The sequence below is a fragment of the Terrapene carolina genome, unplaced genomic scaffold, assembly GCF_002925995.2.
Source record: "Terrapene carolina triunguis isolate 2854851 unplaced genomic scaffold, T_m_triunguis-2.0 Scaffold612, whole genome shotgun sequence".
In the NCBI taxonomy this organism is placed as follows: Eukaryota; Metazoa; Chordata; order Testudines; family Emydidae; genus Terrapene; species Terrapene triunguis.
Genome location: NW_020664963.1, coordinates 836,085 through 850,564, shown reverse-complemented (window position 1 = coordinate 850,564; position 14,480 = coordinate 836,085). Strand labels below are relative to the sequence as shown.

Genomic DNA, 14,480 nt, shown 5'->3' with positions numbered 1-14,480 from the left:
CCTCGCCCCAGGTGGCCCCATGGAGAAGCAGGGTGCAGCATTAGCCCTTCCTGTGTCAGCACACCAGGATCTGGGAGCTTAACTTCCTTGAGAGAGAGAAAGTTTTCACTAATATCAACCAAAATCTCCCTTGCTGCAGATCCAGCTCATTGGTTCTTGTCCTGCCTTCAGTGGACATGGAGAACCATGGATCTCTGTCCTCTTTAGAACAGCCCTTAGCATATTTGCAAACTGTTTTCAGGTCCCCTTCAGTTTTCTTTTCTCAAAACTAAACATGCCTAGTTGTTTTATCCTTTCCTCACAGGTCAGGTTTTCTATACATTTGCTCATTTTTGCTGTGCTCCTCTGGACTCTCTCCAATTTATCCACATCTTCCCTTAAATGCGGCACCCAGTACAGGACACAGGACTCCAGCTGAGGCCTCACCAGTGCTGAGTAGAGCAAGAAAATTTCCTCCCGTGGATTATGTACGACACTCCTGTTAATACGCCCCAGAATGATATTAGCCTTTTTTGTAACTGCCAGGACTGTGTCATATGTTCATAATTGCATTATGTCCCACTCTGTGGGCTGGACCCAGAAGAGAATAAGGGACCTGCTGGTAGCTAAAGGAGACCTGCTTTCACTCAACTAATAGAGGCCAGAAATTCCAGGCTGGAATTTTTAAAAGAGACTAAGGAAGTTTAAAGACCTTTGAAAATAAAGAACCATGGTTATAGTCCTCCTCTCTCCTGAGACAGCCAGTTTCCAGAGCCCTCACTTACAGCTGAGTGAATTATTACATGGCCAAATGTAAAAATCTTGGGGAAAAATTTTGATTCATTTCAACCTGAAACTGATTTTTTTTCTTGTCTATCTCCCTCCATTCAACCCTCACTCAGGCTTTGCGAATCCCAGTGATTTTCTAGGTGCCTAAAAGTTAGTTTCTTTATGAATCCAGCCCCCACCCCCAACTCCTATTTACTGTCAATGGGATTTAGAATCCCTTTGAAAGTTTCAGCCTGGGTTGCTACTGATATTTTAAACTAGTCATCACCAGTACATAGGGGAAAACAAATGAAGAGACAAACTTCATTAACAGCCTAACACCTGGGATGGGTTATATATAGAGAGAGACCATATATGCACAGATATATGCAGAAATAGAAAAGGACAATAGAACTAGATGTTAAAAATAACAAGAGGGTTATTGCAATGTAGTTATATCTGGCTAAAGTACTTATTTGGCCCCTATTACAGTATACCTGAGTGCCTTGTTATCTTTAACATATTTATCCTCACAACATCCCTGGGAGGTAGGGAAGTAAGGCCCCCCAAAGGGCAGATTTTTAAAGGTATTTAGGCACTCAGTGGCATTTTCACCTATGTGCCTAACTCCCATAAGTCACCAGCAGCAGGAACTTGAAGCCAACTCTTTTACATCATATCCTAGTGGCCGGGCCACCAGACTAGCCTTCTGCCCTTTGCTTTGTAGGATCACAGCGATGAAGGGTTGGAAGGGCCCTCAAGAAGTTGTCTAGCCCACCCTCTCATGCTGAGGCAGGACTAGTGCAAGGCAGTGCTGTCATACTGCCCGAACGAACATTTCAATCCAGGCAAGAAGGCTGGGAATTTCCATGGAGCAGAAGGGAGTTAAGTACCAAAATTCCATTGAAGCTAGTCTCCTAACTCCCTTAGGCTCCTTTTGAACACCCAGCTTGGGGGGTGGGTCTGCAGTCAGTCCGGCAAACCATTGTGGACTCCCCATACAAAGCAGACATACCTTACACTCCTTACTGGCAGGCTTGCCAATTTTCCTGTATTTGGTTCAGCCTTTTCTGCCTCCATTGATGTCATTTTAGGGCTCTCCCTTTGCCACACAGGGCTTTTCTCAGGGCCTCCTTCACCTCCTGGTTCCTGAGGCTGTATATGATGGGGTTGAGAAGCGGGGTGACCACACAGTAGAAGACTGCGACCACCTTGTCCAGCTGGAAGGAGAATTTCCTTGTGGGCTGGGTGTACATGAAGGTCACTGTGCCATAGAAGACAGCCACCACTGTCAGATGCGAGGCGCAGGTGGAGAAAGCTTTCTTGCGCCCGGCAGCTGAGGGGATGCCGAGGATGGTGGTGATGATGCTCCCGTAGGAGGCCAGGGTCAACACGAAGGAGCCCAGGATGACTGAGGAGCAGAGGAAGAAGCTGAGCATCTCATTGAGGCGGGTGTTGGCACAGGCCAGCCTCAGCACGGGCAAGATGTCGCAGAAGAAGTGATCCACCAAGTTGGGGCCGCAGAAAAGGAGCTGGGAGATGAGGATCCTGGCACCAAGGGCAGGAGGAAGCTGGTGATCCAGGACCAGATGGTGAGCTGGACGCATACCGTGCCACTCATGAGAGCTGTGTACCTCAAGGGGCGGCATATAGCCAAGTAGCGGTCATAAGCCATGGCTGCCAGGAGGAGACACTCAGTGGCACCCAGGGCTAGGAAGAAATAAAGCTGGGAGATGCAGCCGTTGAAGGAAATCACCTTCCTTTCCACCAACAGGTCAGCCAGCATCTTGGGCACTGTGACCGAGGTGTACCAGATCTCCAGGAAGGAGAAGTTGCCCAGGAAGTAGTACATGGGGGTGCGGAGGCTGGGATCAGTCCTAGTGAGAAAGATAATGACCATGTTTCCCATCATGGTCACCGTGTACATGAGCAAGACCAGCAAGAAAACTGGGACCCTGATCTTCTTCAGGCTGGGGAACCCAGCGGTGATGAATTCAGTCACAACGGACTGGTTTGCCCATTCCATCTTACACCAACTCTGTCATCTTCAGGAGAAATGAAGAGAGTGGCTGGTGTAAATGTGGTAGAGTTATTAATATTGTTCCAGGTCTGGGAAGGGAATAGGGTTGAGTTGGTTGGGAGTGAGTGGGAGCCAGGATTCCTGGGTTCTCTCCCAAGCTCTGGGAGGGAGTGGGGTCTAGTGGGTTAGAGCCAGGGGGCTGGGAATCAGGACTCCTGGGCTCCATCACCAGCTCTGTGAGGGGAGGAGAATCTAGTGGGTTATAATCTGTCAAAATTATTTTAAAAAAATCTAATTCTGCAAGGCCTATTCATAAGATCAGGCCTTCCAAACACAACTTATTTATCACAAGCTTTCATTGTATGTTTATGGACCGAAATGAAAGACTCCATGGAGTACAGTTTGAGAACTACTCCAATGTAGCTAGGCTGGGAAGGATTAGAGTTTTTAGGTAAACATCAATTTTACTGTATAAACACAAACCAACAAAAATATTTCCATCTATAATAATAAAAATTTACGGACAGGAAAAGTAAAAAAAGAAAATGCTGCTTGAGAACTTAACAGATTTTGATTTAAAGATATTTACTTCATACATTTTGACATGTGATGTTGACAATTTGTGTTTTAATGATTATAAAGCTTTAACTTTTTGAATCTCAGTGTGATGTTGCATCCTGTAATGCTTTATGGAAATATGCTTATGACAGTAAATATGACATAATTGGATGTTTTATGCTACATATGCCATGTAACATATCTCTGTAAAGGTTATGATCTACTGAATATATTCATCCTATCTGTATGCATGTATCATTTTTGTATTCTAAGTTATGAATATTGGCTGTATACTTATTTGACTTTAAGTAGCCTTAGTAAAGCATTTGGTCAGCTTCTTGAGAAAGGAATGTGCGAATTAAGTGCCCAATCAAGAAACACTTAACTGACAATGGATCTTGAAAGACTCCAATTGACATAAGAAGTCATCCTGGAGACATTCAAGATAGCATGTGGGCAATGGCTGCTGTCTGTAAAAACTGAGTCATGCATGGACATGTGACTTGCCCATGTGACTCCAAAACTCCATCGTGGAGCTGGATTTTGCATAGGAGAGAGGAGGGGGTCTCCACCCACAAGAGAAAGTCTATTTAAGCCCCTGGAGACCCCTGCATTTTGTCTTCAGCTGGCTCAAGAGATAGCCTCTCCACCCCCAAAGGATACCTGAAAGAAACTGGGACAAAGAACAGTAACCATGGGGGTGTGAGTGATTGCTGGACCCAGAGTAGGAGGAGACTAGTCTGTAAAATAAGCTTACTGGAACATCTCTGAGGGTGAGATTTCATCTGTAATCATTGTCTTACTTTATTTGGTGTAGACTTGCATGTTTTATTTTATTTTGCTTGGTAATTCACTTTTTTCTGTCTGTTATTACTTGGAACCACTTAAATCCTACTTTTTGTATTTAATACAATCACTTTTTACTTATTAATTAACCCAGAGTATGTATTAATACCTGGGGGGCAAACAGCTGTGCATATCTCACTATCAGTGTTATAGAAGGCGAACAATTTATGAGTTTACCTTGTATAGGCTTTATACAGGGTAAAAGGGATTTATTTAGGGTTTGGACCCCATTGGGAGCTGGGCATCTGAGTGTTAGAGACAGGAACACTTCTTAAACTGTTTTCAGTTAAGCTTGCAGCTTTTAGGGGACATGGTTCAGACCTGGGTCTGGGTTTGAGACAGGCAAGCATCTGTGGCTCAAACCAGGCAGGGCACTAAAGTCCTAAGCTGGCAGGGAAAACAGACTCAGAGTTAGTCAAAGCACATCAGGTGGCAGTCCCCAAGGGGGTTTCTGTGATCCAACCCATCACACTCAGCTTCTACTGCCATTCAATGATTATTGTCTGACCCACCCTAATTTCCCACAACTGTGAAAATTTAAATCAATAAAAACTGGGGGGCGGGGGAATGCTTAAAGATAAACATCAGTATTTCTCATCACAGTTATATAAAAATAAAAATTGAATTCCTCCAAGCCTAAATATTCATTCACCTTCATTCTGGTCTTCTTAAGTGATTATCCCTACCCCCTCCACCCCACTCCTCCATTCAAGACCTGATGCCATATCCCTTACCAAGGAAAAGTTCCCAAAAGAATTTTAGCTGGGTGAGGACTTTTAAATTTCTTCATAGGAATGTAGCAGTACTTACATACTCACACTAAAGTTCCACGACTGCTTCAAGATAGACAACTTGAACCCGGTGCTGTGCTTCACAATCTGCCCTGGGAAACAAATGAAAACTCTTTAGGAACCGGTATTGAGGGAATATCTAGATGACCTCCTCAGGCAGGGAGAGATGGACAGAAATGTAAAAGGAGACAGCATGGGATTTTTGCAACATGTTCTCAGCAGTTTAAAGAAACAAATGGCAACACTTTCACATAGGAATTGATATTCTATTGTCGTCTAAGCGATTTATAGGGAGTGCACCTTTTTCAGATCAACAGCATCCCTGGAGACACAATCCCTAAAGCTTTGTATATGGAAGCTTAAATAAAATAAACAAGGTGGTTTGATTCTACCAGCTATACATTGGACAGAAAGCTCTTTGAGGCTTTTGCTTCTGTTTTTGTACAGCACCTAGTAGAGTGGTGTCCTGGCTCCTAGGGGCTACCATCATCATCATCATCATCATCATCAAATGTTATGTCAGGCATCACCATAGTCTTCCAATTTCTTCTCCTTAGCATGTGCGCAAATTTTGACTCTTGGGAAGACATACAGGGTTGTCAGTGTTGGGTAATGCAAGGTTTGGCATGAAGGCAACTTTAGGAGAGAAAGAAATGCATGAGCAGGAGAGTTTGCTCTGTGCATTGGGCACAAAGTCAGTTCTTGAGATGGAGTTGCTCCCTGGGAATTGGATATTGCTCTTGGACCAAGATTCCTGGGAGAAGGAATGGCCCTGCATGCTGCTTCCCCACATCTGTTCCAGAACTGGTGCATGTGTGTAAATAAAGCATAGAATCCTAGAATCATAGAAGATTAGGGTTGGAAGATACCTCAGGAGGTCACCTAGTCCAACCCCCTCCTCAAAGTAGGACCAACACCAACTAAATCATCCCAGACAGGGCTTTGTCAAGCCGGGCCTTAAAAACCTCTAAGGATGATGATTCCACCCCCTCCCTAGGTAACCCATTCCAGTGCTTCACCACCCTCCTAGTGAAATAGGGTTTCCTAATATCCAACCTAGACCCCCCCCCCACTGCAACTTGAGACCATTGCTCTTTGTTCTGTCATCTGCCACCGCTGAGAACAGCTGAGCTCCATCCTCTTTGGAACCCCACTTCAGGTAGATGAAGACTGCTATCAGTTGGGGGCATTCTCCTCTCTTGGGGCCTGCTGAAGTCAGCATCCCAGCACCGTTCCAGGCAGTGCATCACTGTAGGAAACAGGGGTGGAGGGTTCAGTTTGGAACACGCTGGTCCATGCTGTCACAGTGCTGTTTCTGGTGGAAGTTATATGGCTTAGATGTGATACAATAATGCAAACCCATCTGTTGCCACCAAGTTTTCTCTTGTGCTGTTCACAGGTGTAGCGGTGTGCACTAGCTAGTGGCAGTATTTTGTAATAGTTTTTTCCAGCAGGGGGCAACAATGTTACATCTACACTGGAATAAAAGCCCTGCAGAATTTACTGGTATAAATCACCAGCTGGCCTGGGTCAGCTGACTCAGGCTCCCGGGGCTTGCCTTGTGGGGCTAAAAATTGTGGTGTAGATGTTTGGGCTGGGGCTGGAGCCTGGGCTCTGGGACCCTATCAATGTGTAGACATCCCAGAACCTGAACGTCTACACAGAAAGTTTACAGTTCCACAACCTAAGCTCCGCAAGCCTGAGTCAGCTGAGCTGGGCCAGCCACGGGTGTTCACTGTAGATGTAGACACAGTTCCCACTTTGCATCAGGTGTTCTCACCTTCCTGCTTTAATCATCTGTTTAACAGTGTTATGTTGGCTTGCCTAGGGTTGGCAACCCTCCAGCATTGTCCTGGAGTCTCCAGGAATTAAAGATTAATCTTTAATTAAAGATCTTGTCATTGAGTGAAACCTCCAGGAATATGTCCAACCCAAATTGGCAATCCTACCTTTGCCCATAAGAGGTGGCTGCATTTCAGGGCTCGGATCCAGAGACCACCAAGTACATTACTATTTCACATTCAGTTTGATGCATTACTAAAGCGCTTTGTGGTCCTGTGTGCTGGAACCCACGGCAATAGTAACCACACCAGTGAGACGTGACTGTAGTGTTTAGGGTGAAGCAAGTACAGATACGTTCATGTGAATTTCAGAGACAAACGTACATGATCTCTGGATTCCAAATAGGCCCAGAAGAGCAGGGAGGGGATTATCTGTTGTTTTTTAGAGACACAAAGTACAGCAACAACTCGGCAGGGAAATGTTGAGTGGCGACAGCTAAAGGACATTGCACCATCTTTGTTGTTCTACATGAAACGTCCTGGGAGTACTGTGGGAAGGGAAAGATTCTGCTCCCCCCAGAATGCCCTTCTTCTCCAGATGAACAGCTGCAGCTCCCATTGAAGTCAATGAAGCTTCAGCACCAGGGCCCATATGAACACTGGACTGATGACCAGGGACAATGCAAGGTCCAGGAATGTCTCTTGCCCTGGCCACACTCACAAATGCAGGGCAAACAGCTCAGCTACATTGTTGGAATAATTAATACTCTTGATATTAATTACTCTTCTTAGCTGTTCTGAGGATGTTCATTGCCTTTGCCAACAGGGATTTACACTGCTCTGTGCTAACAATGGCAGGAACTGAAAAATTCAATCCCTTGACACCATTTATGACCATTCCTTGACTGCCCCCCCTCATCTCCACCTGCCTCCCAAAGGAAAGTGAGGTGCTCAAGGGATAAGTAGCCTCTGCAGGTGGCTGACGTGAAAATATACGGCCAGCTCCAGAGACTTAGAGACCCAAAGCCTCCTGGGCATTAATTAGATGTTAATCATACTGAGCTGGCTAATGGAGTCTGGTGTAGCTCCACTGAACTGAATAGAATAATTTCAACCAAAGAGAAGTGGTGGAAGACATGGATGGTAATACTGAAATAATGAAACTATAATAATACTGTTCTTAGGGAAATATTGTAATGTGAAATTAGAGGAGCACCCCCTCCCTCTGCTGCCTCCCCCAGGTGCCTATTATACAGTATAGCCGTCCCTTCCCCCACCCCCACCCTCTGCTGCCCCAGTATCGATTATATAGTATAGCCTCCCCTTCCCCCTCCCTCTGCTGCCCCTAGTGCCCATTATACAGTATAGCCACCCCTTCCCCACCCCTCATCTTCTGCTTCTCCTAGTGCCCATTATACAGTATAACTGCCCCTTCCCCCCCCCCTCTGCTGCCCCCCGTGCCCATTATACAGTATAACCACCCCTTCCCCCCACCCTCTGCTGCCCCCAGTGCCCATTATACAGTATAACTGCCCCTTCCCCCACCCTCTGCTGCCCCTAGTGCCCATTATACAGTATAGCCACCCCTTACCCCCACCCTCTGCTGCCCCCAGTGCCCATTATACAGTATAGCCGCCCCTTTCCCCCACCCTCTGCTGTCCCTAGTGCCAATTATACAGTATAGCCACCCCTTCCCCACGCCTCATCTTCTGCTTCTCCTAGTACCCATTATACAGTATAGCCGTCCCTTCCCTGCCCCCACCCTCTGCTTCTCCTAGTGCCCATTATACAGTATAGCTGCCTCTTCCCATCTTTTCCCATTTGCTTCCCCATATATAATGCAGTGTAACTGCCCCTTTCCCCTCCTCACTCATGGGGGTCTCACAGCCCTGGCTCCATCCCCCACCCGAACAGCTACACCACTATTTTATTGTCTCACAGCCTGAGATCCAAGAGCCTGAGCCAGCTGACCCGGGCCAACTGCGGACTTGTCACAAATCTTTTATTCCAGTGTAGACATATCCACAAAATCAAGATGCAGGATTTGTTGTGTCTAAACCATCCAAGACAGGTGACTGTCCAGCCTCCTTTTGAAAACCTCCAGTGAAGGAGTTTCCAGGACCTCCTGAGGCATCTGTTCTATTGTCCTACTGTTCTTACAGTTAGGAAGTTTTTCCTGAGATTTAATCTAAATCTGTTATGCTGTAGTTTGAACATATTGCCCCTTGTCTTGGCCTCTGTAGCAAGAGAGAACACTTTTTCTCCATCTTTTTATGGCAGCCTTTCAAGTATTTGAAGACCGATATCATATCCCCCCTTACTCTCCTCTTTTCCAAACTAAACATACAATTCCTTCAGCCTTTGCTCATACAGCTTGCATTCCATCCCTTTGTTCATCTTTGTCACTCACCTCTGGATCCTTTCCAGTTTCTCTACATCCTTTCTATACATTCGTGACCAAAACTGGACAGAGTACTCTAGTTGAGGCCTAGCAAGCACCAAGTAGAGCGGTACTATCACCTCCCATAATTTGCATGCTATGACTCTGTTAATGCAACCCAAAATTGCATTTGCTTTTTTTGGAACAGCGTCACATTGCTGACTCATTTTGAGGTTGTGATCCACCACAGCTCCTAGATCCTTTTCAGCAGTGCTGCCGCCAAGCCAGTTACCCCCCGGTCTGTATTTGGGCATTTGTTTTTTTCTTCCCTAAGTGCAGCACCATACATTTGTCTTTGTTAAATTTCATTTTGTTGCCTAGAGTCCAATTCTACAATTTACCAAGATCCCTCTGAATTTTAGCTCTATCCTCCAAAGTGTTTGCACCCCTCCCCACCAGCTTTGTGTCCTATGCAAATGTGATCAGTATATTCTCTATTCCTACGTCCTGTTCATTAATAAAGATGATAAACAACACCGGACCCAGAACAGATCCCTGTGGAACCCCACCTGAGACCTCCCTCCAATCTGATACAATTCCATTAATAGCTTCTTTTTGTTTACAGTTTTTAACCAATTATCTATCCATTGAATGGTAGTTCCCCCAAGACCACCTTTCTCCAGATTACTTATGAGAATATCATGTGGGACTGTGTCAAGAGCCAAAAGTTAGACCCTGAGCATGTGAACAAGAACCAGCCAGCCCAGCACCTGAGTGAGAGAATGCTCGGTGCGATCTCAGAGCCCTGGCTTTCTCCATCCAATGTCCCATCTCCAGTCATGGCCATCCCTGATGCTTCAAAGGAAGGAGACTAAAAATAAAAAACCTTCTCCCAGAATACATTGCAGGAAAAAAATTCCTTCCTGACCTCTGCAGGTGCCTGACTGAAACCCTGAAGAATGAGCTTTTAGGAACATAAGACATACCTTGGAACTAAGCCGTACTGTAATGGTAAGTTTATTGGATGGAATGTCTCCATGCCCACAGCCACTAACATGCCCCTTCACACAAGGACAGATCCCGCCTCTGCCTTCATCCCCATTATCTCACGCATCATACTGGGGGAAGAGAAGGCTCTAAACCCAGTGAAAGTATCAGCTGAAAGCTGAGATGACATCCCACCAGTCTCTTCACAGGTTTCCTACTCTAGGCGGGTTTGTTTGACTGGGGAAAAGGTCCACAAGTCAGTCCAGGAGGCAGAAATTTAGTAGGAGGATACCATGGTGTCTCATTCCCCTCTCACTCACCCCACTGTAAATCAGGAGTTGCTCCACTGAGGTCAATAGTGGTATTGAATCACTGTAAGTGAGAGGAAAATCTGGCCCTTAGATGCCACCCACCGACCCACCCGTAGTGAGCCGTTGCAGACTTGCGTAAATCTGGAGTAATTACAGTGAGATTAGCACAGCTATTCTTGATTTTGGGGCTGTTCCAACACTCATTGATTTAGATGGATGGATGAGCTTTGGCTTCAGCAGACACTGGATTGGGTCTTTACAGAGCAACTGAGCTCAGAATCCACCCCTCTGTATTCTCCATTGGTTTGACAGCTAATTAACTGTTAGATCCTCCTATGATGATCGGATGGTGCTTTAGGGACGAGGGACCCAAGGGGAAGTTAGAAGAAAAAGTGTTATATGCTCCCCATTTCTGTCACTTCAAATTAGGTGTAGCAAGGCCTGTAATCGAAATTCAACATTGTGTGAATACATGTTTTTTTCCCCTAACCTATCTGATTTGTTACTGATGATATTACATGTTTCTTGAAGAAATTCCTTGCTCTGAACTATTTTTATAGGTGTATCTTTGTGAAACACAAAACACTGCCTCAAAATATCTGATCTGTTCAATTTTCAAAAAAGTAAGTATTCACTTGGCAACATTTTCTAAAAATGTCATTTTTTTTTATCCAGTGCAACAGCCATTGAATATAAGGGACAGTTTCCTTTTGATTTAAATAGGAAACGTCTACCTTCTCTATTCACAAAAGTTGCTCCACTTAAATTATGCCTGCATACTGTCGCTCTAAGTGAGGCAAAGTGATGTCTATTGTTTCTCTCTGAAGTTCACCATTGCGAGAATGCAAGACTTTTCCTAACCTTTCTGATCAATTCCTGATGTTATTACATGCTTGTTGATGTTAAAACTCCTCATTGTCTTTGAATTATTATTAATATTATTATTTAGGTGCATCTTTGGGAGACGAACAACACTGCAGCAAGATAGCTGATCTGTAGAAATTGTGGAAAGCGTAAGTGTTCACTAGACCTCATTTCCTAGATGTCTTCTTTTTTGGTCCAATCCAATGGCCATTGAAGTAAATGGACAGTTTCCTTTTGATTTGAATGGGAAATTTAGACTTTGTCTACACTGGTATAATTAAAGCAGTTCAACTCCAAGTGTGGATGCAGTTATAGCAGTATAAATGTGCTTACACCATTACTGTATATATTGTATATATACCTGCTATTGCCATGCAGGAAGGGGAATAAGATTTACTGGTATAAATCCCCATTATTCTGGTATAGCTGCACCCATATTAGGGGCTGTACAGCTATGACTGTATCAGTTAAAAATAGACCTCTAATCAACATACTTATACTATCCCTATAATTTTGTGTAGACCAGGATTTAAAGAATATTGATTATTGGAGAGAGTCAAAGAACTTCTAGAGAGACAGAAGGTGGGTGAGGTAATATCCTTTATTGGACCAACTTCTCTTGGTGAAAGGGACATGCTTTTGAGCTTTACAGAGCTCTTCCTCTGGTCTGGAGAAGGTAACTAGAGTGTCCAAGCTAAATACAAGGTGGGACAGATTGTTAAACGTAAGGCGTTCACACAAGCTTTAAGAGACCACTAGAACCAAAGAGGGCAATTAATGTTTAGCAGGCAGTGGGGTGTGCTACAAATTGTTGTAAAGAGCTGTAAAGCCAGTGTCTCTGTTCAGCCCATGGCTTCTAGTGTGAAGCAGAGTTATGAATTTAAGTTCTTAGGCTCAACACCCCACACGACACATCTTTCAAGATCCATGGGTCCTACATATGCCTATCACAACATGTGGTGTACTCCTCCAGTGCATCAAATGCCCCAATAAAAACTATGTGGGTGAAACCAGGCAATCACTACGCTCTTGCATGAACTCACACAGAAAAATGATAAAAGACAAAAACACCACATCGCCTGTGGGTGAACACTTTTCACAAAGGGATCACTCCATTTTCAACCCATCAGTCCTCATCCTCAACAGATGCAAAAGGTGTGCCTGGGTACTTAAATTAGCAACTCTGCTTTTTGATATTTCTAGTTCCGTTTAATCTAAACTATGGTGCAATGTGTGTTTTATCTCTCTATAAAGACTTATGGCCACTTTTTAAAAGGTATTTAGGGACCTACTTTTCAAAGGCATCTAGGACAGGTGCTAGGCACCAAGGTGCTTTTTTAAAAATCCCACTAGGCACCTAAATACTTTTTAAAAATTTGCCTTTAGCCAATGAAGGTTGGGATTTTTGAAGCAGTTTCAGCGAGTTAGGCACCTAAATCATATTGAGAGGTTCCTTCAACAGTCCCAAAGTAAACCAGGGTCATTAAAATGAGAATCAATCCCATGAAGCATTCCTGCATTCCTGATCATGATTTTATTAGCACTTTTCTCCCCCTTTGCAGAGTCTAAGCAGAACTGAATTGTAGATGGTTGGATGGAATGTTAGAAGATATAACAAAAAGATACTTACTGTGCTTTCCCATAAACTAGAAGTGTCTGAAAACGAAATCGCCAAATACAAACATTCCCAATCCCAACTCTGTCACAAAGGACTTGATCCAGCACTCCACTATTGCAGTTTTGCACTGGGGATTTCAATGGAATTACAGGGGTATATAGCTGAAGAGGTTCAGCACTCAGTCACATTGCCGTAGTACCTACACCTGTGAGTAGTGCAGCTGCAATCAATGGGTTACTCAAGGGCAAATGTGCTGTGAGAGAAAGAATCTGGACTTCAGGGAAAGATGTGGGATCAGATTCTAGCCACAGTCAAACCAGTGTAAAGCTGGAGTAATTCCACTGAAATTGACAGCGTTCCTCCAGATTTACCTGATATACCTGAGGGCAGAGTTTATGCCTTAGAGAATTTAACCTATTTTGCAAGCAGATAACTATGTTCTTAAGTAGATTAGTTATTCAGAATTATTCTTCACATAATTGCTATCAATCATTCAGAGCACATGAATCTGCTCTTATTTACACTGCTATAAATCAGGAATAGCTTCACTGAAGTCACTGAAGTAAATGAGATCACCACTGTTGTGGATAAAAGCCCGATTCTAATCTTATACCAAATTAAGTTCGCAGCAATCTGTCTATCTAGGTACTCATTATAAAGAATCAGATGTGTTGATTGGTTTTCATTTGACAGAGTGATATCCATTCTTTTCATTACCTAACTGAAAGAATGTAATGCTTCAAATCTATCTATCTATCTATCTATCTATCTATCTATCTATCTCTATACACGCCCCCCTCTCTTTCTTTCTCTCTCTGTTGTTAAATGTTTCACTGCATGTGTGTGCTTTTTTTGTGTGTGCTGCCCCACCTCTGCGCAGACAGCTGGCACAGCAGACGTCGAGTGAACCGCCCAATGACCACAAGATCCGTTAAGATACGAAAGCACCAGGCCAGGTTTATTGTCACCAAAGCACGGTAATAACATCTGGCAGACTGTATGAGGATACTAAGACATGTATGCCCGTGACAATGGACACAGCTCAGTGAATGGAGGGACTTTCCATTCCCCCCTTGGCTGGACAAAACAATCAGATTAGTTACTGCCCCCTGACCTGGCTAGTTATTACTCCTCACCTTATACATGTTGGTTCAATTAAAACATTTTTATTACATACTGTTATCCTGACCTTGTCTTTTAGGAGGAGTCAGTATGTTCCTGTTATCCTTGGGGAATGTTTTTGTACCATCTTTGATATCAGAATGTTCTCATACCACTAAATATTGGAATGTGTTTGAGTGAGTACTCTATGCTTAGCACTTCTTAGAAATATGTATTTCTGCAATATCAGCCCTGTTCTTGCCAAATTCTGTAAACAGGTCCTGCCTGATACCAGGCCTCTATTACAAGGGCTTATGTCTCAGGCTCTCTTCCTCCTCCTCCTCCTCCTCTCTCTCTCTCTCTCTCTCTCTCTCCACCCCACCTTCCTGCCACTTTAATTAATCATGTGTTTAATTCTAATAAGCCATTGTGTATTTTTCTTTGTTTTAACCCCACAGATCTGACACTATCTAGCT

The 14,480-nt window shown here is 44.1% G+C and overlaps 1 pseudogene; it reads right to left on the bottom strand.

Annotated features, from left to right (window-relative positions):
- Nucleotides 1-1,832: 1,832 nt before the first annotated feature.
- Nucleotides 1,833-2,773, bottom strand: LOC112116177 (annotated as a pseudogene).
- Nucleotides 2,774-14,480: the final 11,707 nt, after the last annotated feature.